At 41.1% G+C, this 11,929-nt stretch overlaps 1 pseudogene; it reads right to left on the minus strand.

Moving 5' to 3' along the window:
* Nucleotides 1-9,899: 9,899 nt before the first annotated feature.
* On the minus strand, nucleotides 9,900-10,840 carry LOC139158618 (GTP-binding protein Rhes pseudogene; annotated as a pseudogene).
* Nucleotides 10,841-11,929: the final 1,089 nt, after the last annotated feature.

Genomic DNA, 11,929 nt, shown 5'->3' on the forward strand with positions numbered 1-11,929 from the left:
ACCCTGAAAAAAAGGTAAAGATTATCTGTGTCCTGCAGGACTTTGGAATGTGCCCATTACTTAGACTTAAGAAATGGGTGTATGTTTCTTTTAATTGATCACACCTACTAGGACAACCAGTGGCAAAAGGACTTTTAGGGAACACTGCCAAATATTATACTTTCCTAGACCACAGAAAAGCTGGCAGATATTTTCATGTTTAAACTCGCCAAGTAATAATATGTTCTAAATATTACATAATTAACCAGTCAGAGTTCTATTCCTTACTGTTACGATGCAATGTGTGTATTTTCAACACTGATTCCTTTCTGTTAATATTGGAAAGAAATAGCACTTTTCCTATTAGAATTTATGTATGCATTACATTAGTTTGTATGCCAACTCCTTAGAATCTAGACAGCTTACAATGTTAAAAAAAATCTTCCACTGATGTCAGTTGCTAAGGATTCTCCATTGTTTTATTAAAGAATTTTTTAAAAGATTAAACACTAATACATATTAATGTAAAATAAGAAATAATAAAGACAAAGCTAAAAGTGCAAAAAAGAGAGAAAAGGAGTACTATACTTCTGATTTTCTTTATAGTAATTTTAAATACAGTTACAAAATTATCTGTTAACCCTGTGTTACAACTTAACTCTCTTACTATAATCTAGTCTGTCTGATAATCAAATCAATAGTCCCCAGTCAATTTGGCATCAGGGACAGGTTTGTGGAAGACAATTTTTCCATGGACCAGTGGGAGGAGTGCACATCTTAAATCCCACGCAGCTCACCCACTGCTAACCTCCAATTGTTTGGCCTAATTCCTAACAGGCCACAAACTGGTACTAGTCATAAGTGCATTTTATCTGTTCTACGCAATAAGTCCTTAAGGCATTTCCAGTCATTTAGCCACCTCAGTACTTCCATCATATTCTATCTTTCATTATGGAGGGTGTTGACTCTGTCCAACATTGTACTATGCTGCATACAGTAATCTTGGTGCAGTTACAATGTACAAAAACAAAGTCCCATGACATTTTTATGAATCCCAAAAGAAAACCTCTGATCTCAGTCTTTAAAATCCTCTAAATCAATGTATGATGATTTGAATCCAGAACGTTCTAGGTTTTTTTACACCTCCCACAAACATGATAAGATATTCTTTCTTGTTCATATTTCAGACATAAATTTGAAGTGCCTTTGCACATTCTAGACTTGCTCTGGTGATCTTTACCTCTGACAGGATTATTTTCCTCTTCCTCAATGATAAAATATAAGAAGGCGAGATATCAGAGAATTCCACAAAAGCTGCTACTGTTGAGAAGGTGTTTTGTGGCTCTCTGCCTCTTTGATCTCTTGGGAGTGGGCATCAATATCATATTATTTTACCTAGATTTCTGGGTACAGAAAGATTCTAACCAAGACAAGACAGTCCTAAAGGTAACAGGTTAGGTGATCACCAGCATTCTTAAATTATTTCTGGAATATCAGTCCCACAAAATAGGTATTATTCTGTGGACCAGTTAATATCTGTAGATAAGTTACTATGTTCTGTATCCATTGGACCCTTGGGGTCTGTTAGGGCAGAGAGCAAATTGCAGGAATTTGTAAGATAAGGAATACGTTATATCTCTTAAATGTAGAACCACTTTGTTTCATTTTAACTTCCATTTTTCAAGTATTGCTCGCTGCTTATGCTTCTTCTGTGGCATAGAAAAGTTTTAGCAAGTCTTATTCTGATAATTTAGGAGCATCCCTTATCAATCTTAAAGCCACTGGTTTGTTCCTTTGGAGGAAGGATGCAAAAGCCAAGGCCGGATAGCCCCCACAGCTCTACCTCCTACTTGGATTGCTCCAGCATGCTAGTTTCTACTGCTGTTTAATCTTGAGAGGTGGGGAAAGCCAGGTCTTGGTCATGCTTTGTGGGCTTCCTTTCTGTGAACAAGGAGCTGACAGCAATTGATATAAGGCAGGTTAGCTGTTCTTATCAAACAAGCAGCATACCCATCACCAACACAGTACGTATCATAAGTAGGAACTTAAGCATGTGCTTAGCCAAGGCTGCTGGTTTACAAAATGGAGCCAGCTTGTGGTTTTAGGGAGCAAAAGTCATATACAGCTAAATCGTATCAATCCCACTTTTTAAATGCCAGATGGAGGTATCAGAAGGGTCAATATTTTCCTTCTGGAAATCTGGGATCAGTGGAGGTTGACTGCCGAGTCTAATTCTTCAGCTCTCTTCTTTCTCCTTTTTGCAGTACTGATCAGGAAGTTGTTCTCGGCCAGCAAGAGGAGAACAGGAGTGCAGTTATGAGAGCTGACACACCTTTCTCTTTCAGCAGTGTTGAGGATTGGCCCTAGAGCTTCAGTAAGTGTCAAGTAAGAATTACAGGAAGGAGGAGAATGCAGGAACAAAACATATAACTGAATGAACGTTAGGGTTATAGAACCGAGCTTAAAAATCTGGATGACTATTGGGTGATATGAAAGTTTGGATGTGGCTGCTGTACAAAAATATTGCTGGAAAAAGTGTTGATCACCTTAATAGTTCATGTTCATTGCCTTTATCTTGCAGTTCCCAGTCATATTAGGGAAACTAAACGCATTGTTTTAATGAGACTACTCATTAAATACAGATTCAACACTATTAAACCAGTTGTGGCCTATTAAAGTCAAGAAAATACCTATGTAAATCTAGTTTCCTCTATCATACTCACACCTATTGTGCACTTTTTGAAAGTTCTTTAATACTTTCATCTGAATTCCTTCTTCATACCAAGTAATTATATGGTTGTAGCCATATATACAACCTTATATGGTTGTAGCCTGACTACAACCTAGTCAGTATACATTTGCACTGATTAAAAATTTCAAGATCATTTTTTAAAATTCTCCATGAATTGAAGAAGGTTTGAACCTCCAACTTCAGTAGGATTATTGAAATACTTGTAATATATAGTGAGTCTTGGTGGTTAGAGTACAGTACTGCAAGCTTCTTCTGCTGACTGCTGGCTGTAGTTGACCAGTTCATATCTCACCAGGTTCAAAGTTGACTCAGCCTTTCATCCTTCCAAGGTGGGTAAAATGAGGAGCCAGATTGTTGGGGGCAAAATGCTGACTCTAAACTGCTTAGAGATGGCTGTAAAGTACTTTGAAGTGGTATATAAGTCTAAGTGCTATTGCTATATAGAAACCCCAATTTAGTTAATATTTCATCAAAGGCTGTATATCTTTTACAAAAATGTGAACATTGTGATTGGATGAGTCAGTTGATACATCCAAATACTGGTAATTGTGAGACTTTGGGTCAAACTCAAAATGTCAGAGATGGCTGCTGTGGCCAAGAGGTGGAGCTCTTGCCTCACAATCAGGAGGTTGTGAGTTCTATTCTAGATAGAGGCAGGTATAGTGATGCCTGCTTGGGCAAGGGGTTGGACTAGATGACCTGCAAGGTCCCTTCCAACTCTGTTAATATGTTAATATCACTAATTCTGGTCAATATTCATTTAAAAGCAATGTAAGTGACGATGAAAACAAGATTTTTGCAATCAAAGAGAATTCATTGCATATCACCTACTGTTTCAAATTATTTTGAAAAAATAAAATATCTAGTTATATAGCCCTTGATTTATGAATCTGAATTAATTCAGTCCCAATGTATAAAATAAGTTTATTTAAATACTGTAATGTGTGTTTGTTTAGGATGCAATTGCAAACTATTCATTAAGAAAGACATCAAGTATGGTGCCTCAAAGCTCATCCTTGGGCCTCTCTACTCTTTAATATGGTTTCAGTGATGTGGAGGAGACAGTAGAGGAACACATATCAAATCTACCTATTTTTTAAATCTTAGGATAAAAGTATCCACAAGGGATAAAAAAAATTGTGATGGAGTAGTTTCCCCAAAAAATGTGATGAAGTCAAATCCCCATGCCTTTTCTACTGATGTTCCCTCTATTAAATGTTGATTGGGTAATCCTAGAACAGTATGTTTCAATCCTGGCCACCCCGAGTTTCCGGAGAGGGGCGGCATACAAATCTAATACATTATTATTATTATTATTATTATTATTATTATTATTATTATTATTATTATTATTAGCAACTTTAAAATATGTGGATTTAAACTCCCATAATTCCCCAGCTAATATGTTCTATCTAGATTTAAATGGCATGAACCTCTAGTGGGGAAATATTCTTGCAACTTGACATAAAGACACTTAGCTGCAAGCAAATTTTTTATTCTTCCAAAGTTGTTTTTAAAGAGACAAATCCTAAATTTTAAATGAGAGCAACACTCAATTTTTGCAAACAAATGTATATAGTTTATGTTCTAAAGTAGTGGTGCCAAGCTTGTCATGTGATGTATTGCAACATTTTCCCCCTTCGTTAAACTGGGAGTGGGAGTTGCCAGGGCTTAATGCATCCAGATTGACATTCCTTCTCTAGAGTATCCATGCCTAAATATAAAATCTAAATTAGCTTGTGCAGGAGAGATGTAGGAGAGATGTATATTAGTTTGATGCTGTCCACAGATTTGCACTAGTTGGAGGTACAGTAGGCATGCAAGACCATTTACAAACATTTGCACTGTTGGTTGTATGTTAACTAATACTTCCAGAGAAAGTCACTGGAGGGAGTAGTTGATTTGAGTTCAAAATTGGGCATACAGTACAACAATTTTGTATGTAGTTGTCATTTTCTGACCCACTTAGGCCTCTCTGTCTTTCCACACATCTTTTGCTTTTACTGTGATAATTTATAAGGGCGAGGCAATAGAGATTACTGAAAATCATTGCAATCATTAATGTATTAACTGCATTTGAAACATTTGATGAATTAGATGCAAATAAAACTAAGATTACTTGGCCAATAGATAACATTTCTGGGTTGCCCCAGATTCCCTGTATAAAGCTACATTACCAGGAAAAAAATCTATTGAATGCTTATCTTTTCTAGTGGCTAAGATAGGCTGATGCGATTTTTGCTGCATTTTTCCAGCCAGAATCAAAATGGATGTTATTTATTTATTTATTGGACTTATATGCCTACTTATATCCACTAGGCTGCTAGACTAGAAATTGTAGTAATATTGTTATAGAGGCCCACTAATCAGTGAAAGCCAGGGGGAAGGATTTCGATCACATGCAAGAAAAATATCAGTACTTAAATAAGCACATGCATTTAGCACTCTTACGTTTGATTCTTTTAAAAAGATGCTTTGGAGTTAAGTTCCTTAAAGCTGCATCTTTAATTGTGGAAAAAACCACAATTATGTTGAATCAAAGCATGGCCTCCTCATGAGCACCCTCAACCACAACTTCTCATCCTGTTACATGAGACTGCACAAAAGGTCTATACAAATTCAAATCTACATTCACCTTTTAATTTTGGGGTGAGAGGAAGGGGGTTATGTAAAATTTACTTCCCTGAACTCATATTTGGAAATTTGGAAATGCTGACTGACTGGCGATTTCCTTATGGATTCTCCTACTTTCTGAATAAAAACCTGAGAAGCTTTATTGTAAAATGTTGAAACAGTGTGCAAATCTCTTTGTGTACCTCATCATGGTAAGAATATGGCCCACCTGTCCCAAAGCATCATTTCTCTGCGCTTTTAAATTCAGTTAAAATTTTCGAGTTAACCTTTGTTGGGGAAGGCAACCAAAGCATAGGAGACGAGACTGTCAATCTTTGCATGAGTCTCATGAATCATGTAGATAGAACCCTGATTGGCTTGTTGGGCACACTGACTGTTACGAGAGTGGTATCAGTAAGGAGAGTGGCAGAGTAGGTTAAAATGGTTGTAAGAGTTTAAAGGGATGAGACAAACCAAACTATATGAATGCATCCCCTGCTAATAATTCTGTGTGTTCTAGATGTTGGTGTCCATAAGCAAAGATTCTTTTTTTTTTTTCACTTCACCTGTCAGTTGGAAAGCCTGTCGGTTCCAATATGGTAGGAAGATGATCAGTACGTTTTTTCAAAATCATGAGTGTACCTCTCAGTTGCAATGTCCGAATCATATTTATGTTGTGGTGGATTATTTATTACAGATCAACTTGTCGGTGAAGCATAATAAAGCAGCTCTTTTAGAACGTCATCTAGGTAGATGTAAGGACCATTAAGAAGCCTTCTGCAGAGCTAATTCTGTTCATTTACATTAGGGACAAATCCATGGTCCTAAAGATGCTGAACTATCGATGCAAGCATCTCTCATCATTGATTATGTATGTTAAGGTAGTTGAGACCTGTGGTTTTCAGCATCTCGGGACCACAAAGCCCTCATGTGGAGTGTATTCAGGGATGGACCAGGCCCTGGAATAATGGGAATGCTGTGCTGGTGGTGGAAATGGAGCGCGTAGTCTAGCTCCATTGCCACCATGCGCGCATGCACCATGCACGTGCAACTGGCATAATTCCGGTAAAAATTACCAGGTTGATGATTTTTGCCCAAATCTTGCTGCCAGAAGGACGTCCTTGCGAGATTTCAGCTGTTGCACATGCACAGCAGCCGAATCTCACGGCACCTAGAGTGGCAGCTGGGACCAGCAGCAACAGCAGCCTGCCTGAGCTCCGGCTGCATGGCCTGCTTTCTGCTCTTCTGTGCTACAGGCATCTCTTGGCACCACTTGCTGTGCTCCTGAAGGCCACGACTCGCTCGGGGTGTCATCACCACACCAAGAGATGCCTGCGGCATGGGAGAGAACAGAACAGGCCTTGCAGCTAGAGCTTTGGGCCATCCAGCCTGCTCCCTGTGCTGCATCCCACCTTCAGCACCAGAGCACCGGAGAGAAAGTTAAGGCAGGTGGTGGGCCGGGGAGCATTTGGGCCACTCGCGGTGGAGCAGTGACTCTCGGCAGGACAGACTATGAGCAGGCAAGTGGGCAGGGCAAGTGGTGGGGGTAACTTACCTGGCTTTTGCTGTTTTCGGCTTTTTTGCTTCTGCACATTCATGGAAGGAAAAAAAATGCTGGAAATCCTGCATCCTCACATGAGATTCAGCTTCTGCGCATGCACAGAAACTGAATCTCACGCCGTGCATCTGCACAAGTGCACGCCTCCCAGCCCCGTTGCGGTGGCGCCAGACATGGTGGCCCGTCGCTGAGTGTGTTATAAAAAATTGATTGATAAAGGGGACATTACATAGTATCTTCAAAATGCAGAAAAAGAAAAAAGAGATGGATTTAATTCCAGACCACTCATATTAGCCCAGTGTGAATCCAGTTCCAGGATTAAGATGGGGTGGGGGAGAGAGACCCATTACTGTTCTAAGTACAGAAAAAAATAATCCTAATATAGCATTTCCATAATATAGACTAGCGATGGCAAACCTATGGCACAGGTGCCACAAGGAGCCATATCTGCTGGCACGCAAGCCATTGCCCTAGCTCAGTTCCAACCTGCATGTGTGTGCCAGCCAGTGAGATTTTTGGCTCACACATAGGTTCTGGGAGGGCGTTTTTGGCTTCTGGAAGACCTCCAGGGGGGATGGGGAAGAGTACTTTTACCCTCCCCTGACTCCAGGGAAGCCTTTGGAGCCTGGGGAAGGTGACACACAAGCCTACTGGGCCCACCAGAAGTTGGGAAACAGGCAGTTTACGGCTTTCAGAGGGCCTCCAGTGGGTGGGGAAAGCTATTTTTGCCATCCCCAGGCATTGAATTATAGTTGTGGGCACTGGTACATGTGCGATAGTGCATGTGCATGCTGTTTTGGCACCCAAGGGAAAAAAGTTTCGCCATCACTGATATAGACATATCCACCCCACCTTTCCTCTCCTCTCCTCCCCTCTCCAAATGCTATGCAAATAAAAAGGAATAAGACATATTTGGTGCCATCCAAGTATTGTATATAAAATAAATTATCTGCTAAGGAAAATGGTTTTTTGTTGGAATCTTTTAATTTTTCTCCTTTATGACAGAAGGGAGGGAGGGAAGTTAGTTCCCCCTGATTTTGACAGGAGAGAAATTGGTGTCAATTAAATATGCACTAGTTTTGCTGGGGTGAACCTTCTCTTTGCTCAAATAGGGTGGGACCAATCACAGTTCTTCTGTACTCATCTGAACTCTCATTCCTAAGGCATGGCCAACGTCAGACATTCTAAAGGAAAGATTGACTCGAGAGTTCATTCTAATAGAAGTATGTCTCATGCATATTCTTGTCCTTCGCATCACGTCTCCAGTAGATCTTACTCTTCTGGGAGGACCTTTTTCCCCACTTCTGCATCACAGAGTCATACCACATTCTCCCCGCCACCATGCCAGTAGCAAGATGGTCCTGAGAAACGTACTGCTTGATTCCCATTTATGATCTTCAATAGTTCCTTACAACCAATCAGAATACAGGTATTACCATAATCTGTGAAATGAGCATACATGGAGGAAATCTTATTATCATTTTAACACAATTATTCCTTTACTAGCAGCCAGCCCTGCAGGAAGTATCTTACCTTGTTTCATTCTTCAAGGCCAGAAATGCACCTTGAACACTGGACAGGTGGACAGGTGAGGCACCCAATACCTTCCTACCGTACTGGGTATTTACCAAATAACCCAGAAGAGAGAAATTGTGCTTTTGTTTTGGACTAGCTATGTGAGAGAATGACAGACTCATCCGCTAGGATCACAGCTAGTGAAAGGGAATTGAAATACCAGAGGGAGCAGCAGCCAGAAGTAGGAAGATTGCTTTGACTCATAAATGCTTAAATAAATACAAATGGGATAGTTCAATGGGTAGTCCACTACTCTGGCTTAATTTATGAAGATTATTAGAACATCTTATATTCACTCCTTTCTTCTGATTGCAATTTTATTTATTCTCCATTTACTGTATTTATGGCTTTGTTTTGCAGCAGGAAAAATCATTTCTTCGTAAAATACACACTTTTTTTTTCTGCTGTGACAAACACAGAACAAATTTACCTGGTCCCTCTTTTGATAGAACTCAGAAATACTTCGTATTAATCTACATAGCTTAAGTGAACTGAAATCCAAAGCACATCAGTCACAATGGTGCCTTTCTGATGCTATTGGGACTTTTATCCTAGCAAAAAAAAGGAATGTCTTGAAATAACACACAATTCTTTCATATCTTACTAATCAATAAGAGGGATTGTTATCACTCCCATTCTGCAAAAATCCAGATGAGAGAACAAGACATTCGCAGAGTCTATGACCAGAAGGGAATAACTAAGAAATAACTGAAATCGATGTCTCTTAAGGCAGTGTTTCCCAACCTTGGCAACTTGAAGATATCTGGACTTCAGCTCCCAGAATTCCCCAGCCAGCATTCGCTGGCTGGGGAATTCTGGGAGTTGAAGTCCAAATATCTTCAAGTTGCCAAGGTTGGGAAACACTGTTTTAAGGGACAACTTCTCAGTCTTGTATCTGTCCCAGAAATCCTAAGAGCATACAAAGCTACACAAGCTCAGCAGGTGCATGACCTACAAATGCATGAGAACAGAAAGCAGAATGTAGAAAACAGTGACATGCTCCTGTTGTAGTTATGCCTCTTGCAATAAGAATGCAAATACAATGTGCTTCTGGCAGAGTTACTGGCAGGGTTTGACTTTTCTTTTATTGGATACAAGCTTTGAAAAGATTTTTTTTTAAAAAAAATCAAAATCACGTTCAGGCCAACTGACCTACTGGGTGATGCATCTCTTTCCACAGTATAGATGCAGAGATGTCACCGAAAAGGTTTAGCTCAGTGTAAACATAACCAGTACAAGGACATATTCATGCAAACATTAGAAATTTAAAAAAATAACAACAAAACAATGTAGCCTGGGAAGCAACACACACACACCTGCTTTTCCATAATTATATCAAATTGTCTACCTTCCCCTTCTTGAAACAAAGTCTACTCAGCCATCTGAAAATACAAACCATCAGTAAATGCCCCCCCCCCAAAATGAAATGTTCCTTAATAGAGTCCTCAAATGCTCGCCTTTACAGTTCATGCTCTATACCTTGCAATATTGTTTCAGACATTAGCCAACTGACCCATATTCCCTCCTTTAGCGTAGCCAATCTTGCTCCTACAGCTCTGTGTCATACAGGAGGTGTCTCTTCCACTTTATAAATTGCAGCCTTAATTTGGTGAGGAGGTCACGTTGGATTTGGAGGTATGACACTGTTTACAGACAACATCCCATACTGACAGTGACTGGGTTTTGCAAAACAAAACAAAGCTAAAAACAACACCATCTTGATGCTCACATTCTCACATTCAACAGACGATGCAACTATTTGCTTTGTTCATGGGGGGCCTCAGTGGGGCTTCGCTGGAGAAAGTCTCACGTCTTCTCCGCAGGGCAGGGCTCAGCAAGCTGGGCAGGTTGACTTGCTGAAGCAGCTCCCTGAAAACTTCCATCACATTCTCATTCTCCTTAGCAGATGCCTCCAGGAACCGGTTATTCCAGTCGAGCTCCACCAAGGAGAGAACATCTTTGGGCAACACTTGCCTAACCCTGCCAGCTTCAGCCTTATTGCCCACCACCACAATCGGTGGGACCTTATCTTCTTTCAGCTCAAGGATCTCCTCGTGCAAAGTCTTCACGTGCTCAAAGGACTCGGCATCATCCACAGCGTAGACCAAGGCAAAAGCATCACTGTTCTGGATGGAGAGTTTGCGCATCGCAGGGAATGAATAACTACCACTAGTGTCCAAGATCTCCACCTTGATGGTAATTCCACTGACCTCATACTCCTTGCTGTGCAGCTCCTCTACTGTCCGGCGATGCTTTGGCTCAAATGTGTCCTGCAGAAATCGTCGGATGAGGGAAGTCTTGCCAACTCCAGCTGCCCCCAGAAACACCAGGCGTGCTTGGCTTTTCTTCACGGCCAGAGACATGCTTCTCTGGATCTTGCAGATGGGTGGAGGCAAAACTCTCAAGTCCCAAATACCAGGAGAAGAAAGCTTGCCGGCTTGCTGGTTTCAGGGAGCAGTCTCGTTCTCCCCTGTTGCCTTGCAAGCCTCTTCCACTCTTGTCACCAACTTTGTCTAGTTACTAGGAGAACTGCAACTGTGTTCAAAGTCTCCCTGCTTGTTTTCTCTTTATTTACACTCCTTCCTGTCACAGACACAAACACAGAGAGAGTGTCTCAAAGCTCTTCCCAATTTGTGCTGGAGAGGGAAGGGCAAAATGTAGGGGAGAGAGAAAATCTGGACCAATCCACTGACTGCTGTTTCTGAAGTCAAATCTCAGCCTGTGGAGGGGGAGAGAGAGAGAGAGAGACTAGAAGAGGCTGGATGTTGTAAAAGCTTGTCTGGCTCTGAGCTGCCATAGATGTGAAAGACTAAAAAAAATTTCCCTCTGAGATTAGACAACACAGTCTTTCCAATTGACCCTCATGCACTCATTAAGCGCTGACAGGTTTTCAGTGCCATATCTCTGGCGCAAGAGGAGATAATACAGTCAGGGAAAAGAAAGACAGGAGTGGAATGAATTTCCTAAATTCAATGAACCTAGTGTGAATAAGCAGAACCCACATATGCGTACTGGCCAGCTGATTTTTGGCTCGCAAGGAAGCTCTGAGAGGGCATTTTTTGCTTCCGGGAGGCCTCCAGGGGATGGGGGAGAGAATCTTTGCCCTCTCCAGGCTCCAGAGAAGCTTCTGGAACCTGGGAGGGTGAAAAACAGGCCTACCTGGTCCACCAGAAGTTGGGGAATGGGCTGTTTCTGGCCTTCAGAAGGCCTCCCGGGAGGGGAGGGCAGGGGAGGCAATTTTTCGCTCTCCCCAGGCACTGAATTATGGGTGTGGGCACTTGCACAGTGTGTGTGCGCACAACTTTTGGCGCCCATGGGGAAAAAGGTTTGCCATCACTGCTATAGAGATATCCAATTGAGAATATCTGGAGTTGTTGTGGGGCACCCCATGGGAATGAATTTATTAATTTATTTATTTATTAATTGGACTTATATGCTGCCCCTCTCCGTGG

Source organism: Erythrolamprus reginae, chromosome 2, assembly GCF_031021105.1.
Source record: "Erythrolamprus reginae isolate rEryReg1 chromosome 2, rEryReg1.hap1, whole genome shotgun sequence".
Classification (NCBI taxonomy): Eukaryota; Metazoa; Chordata; class Lepidosauria; order Squamata; family Dipsadidae; genus Erythrolamprus; species Erythrolamprus reginae.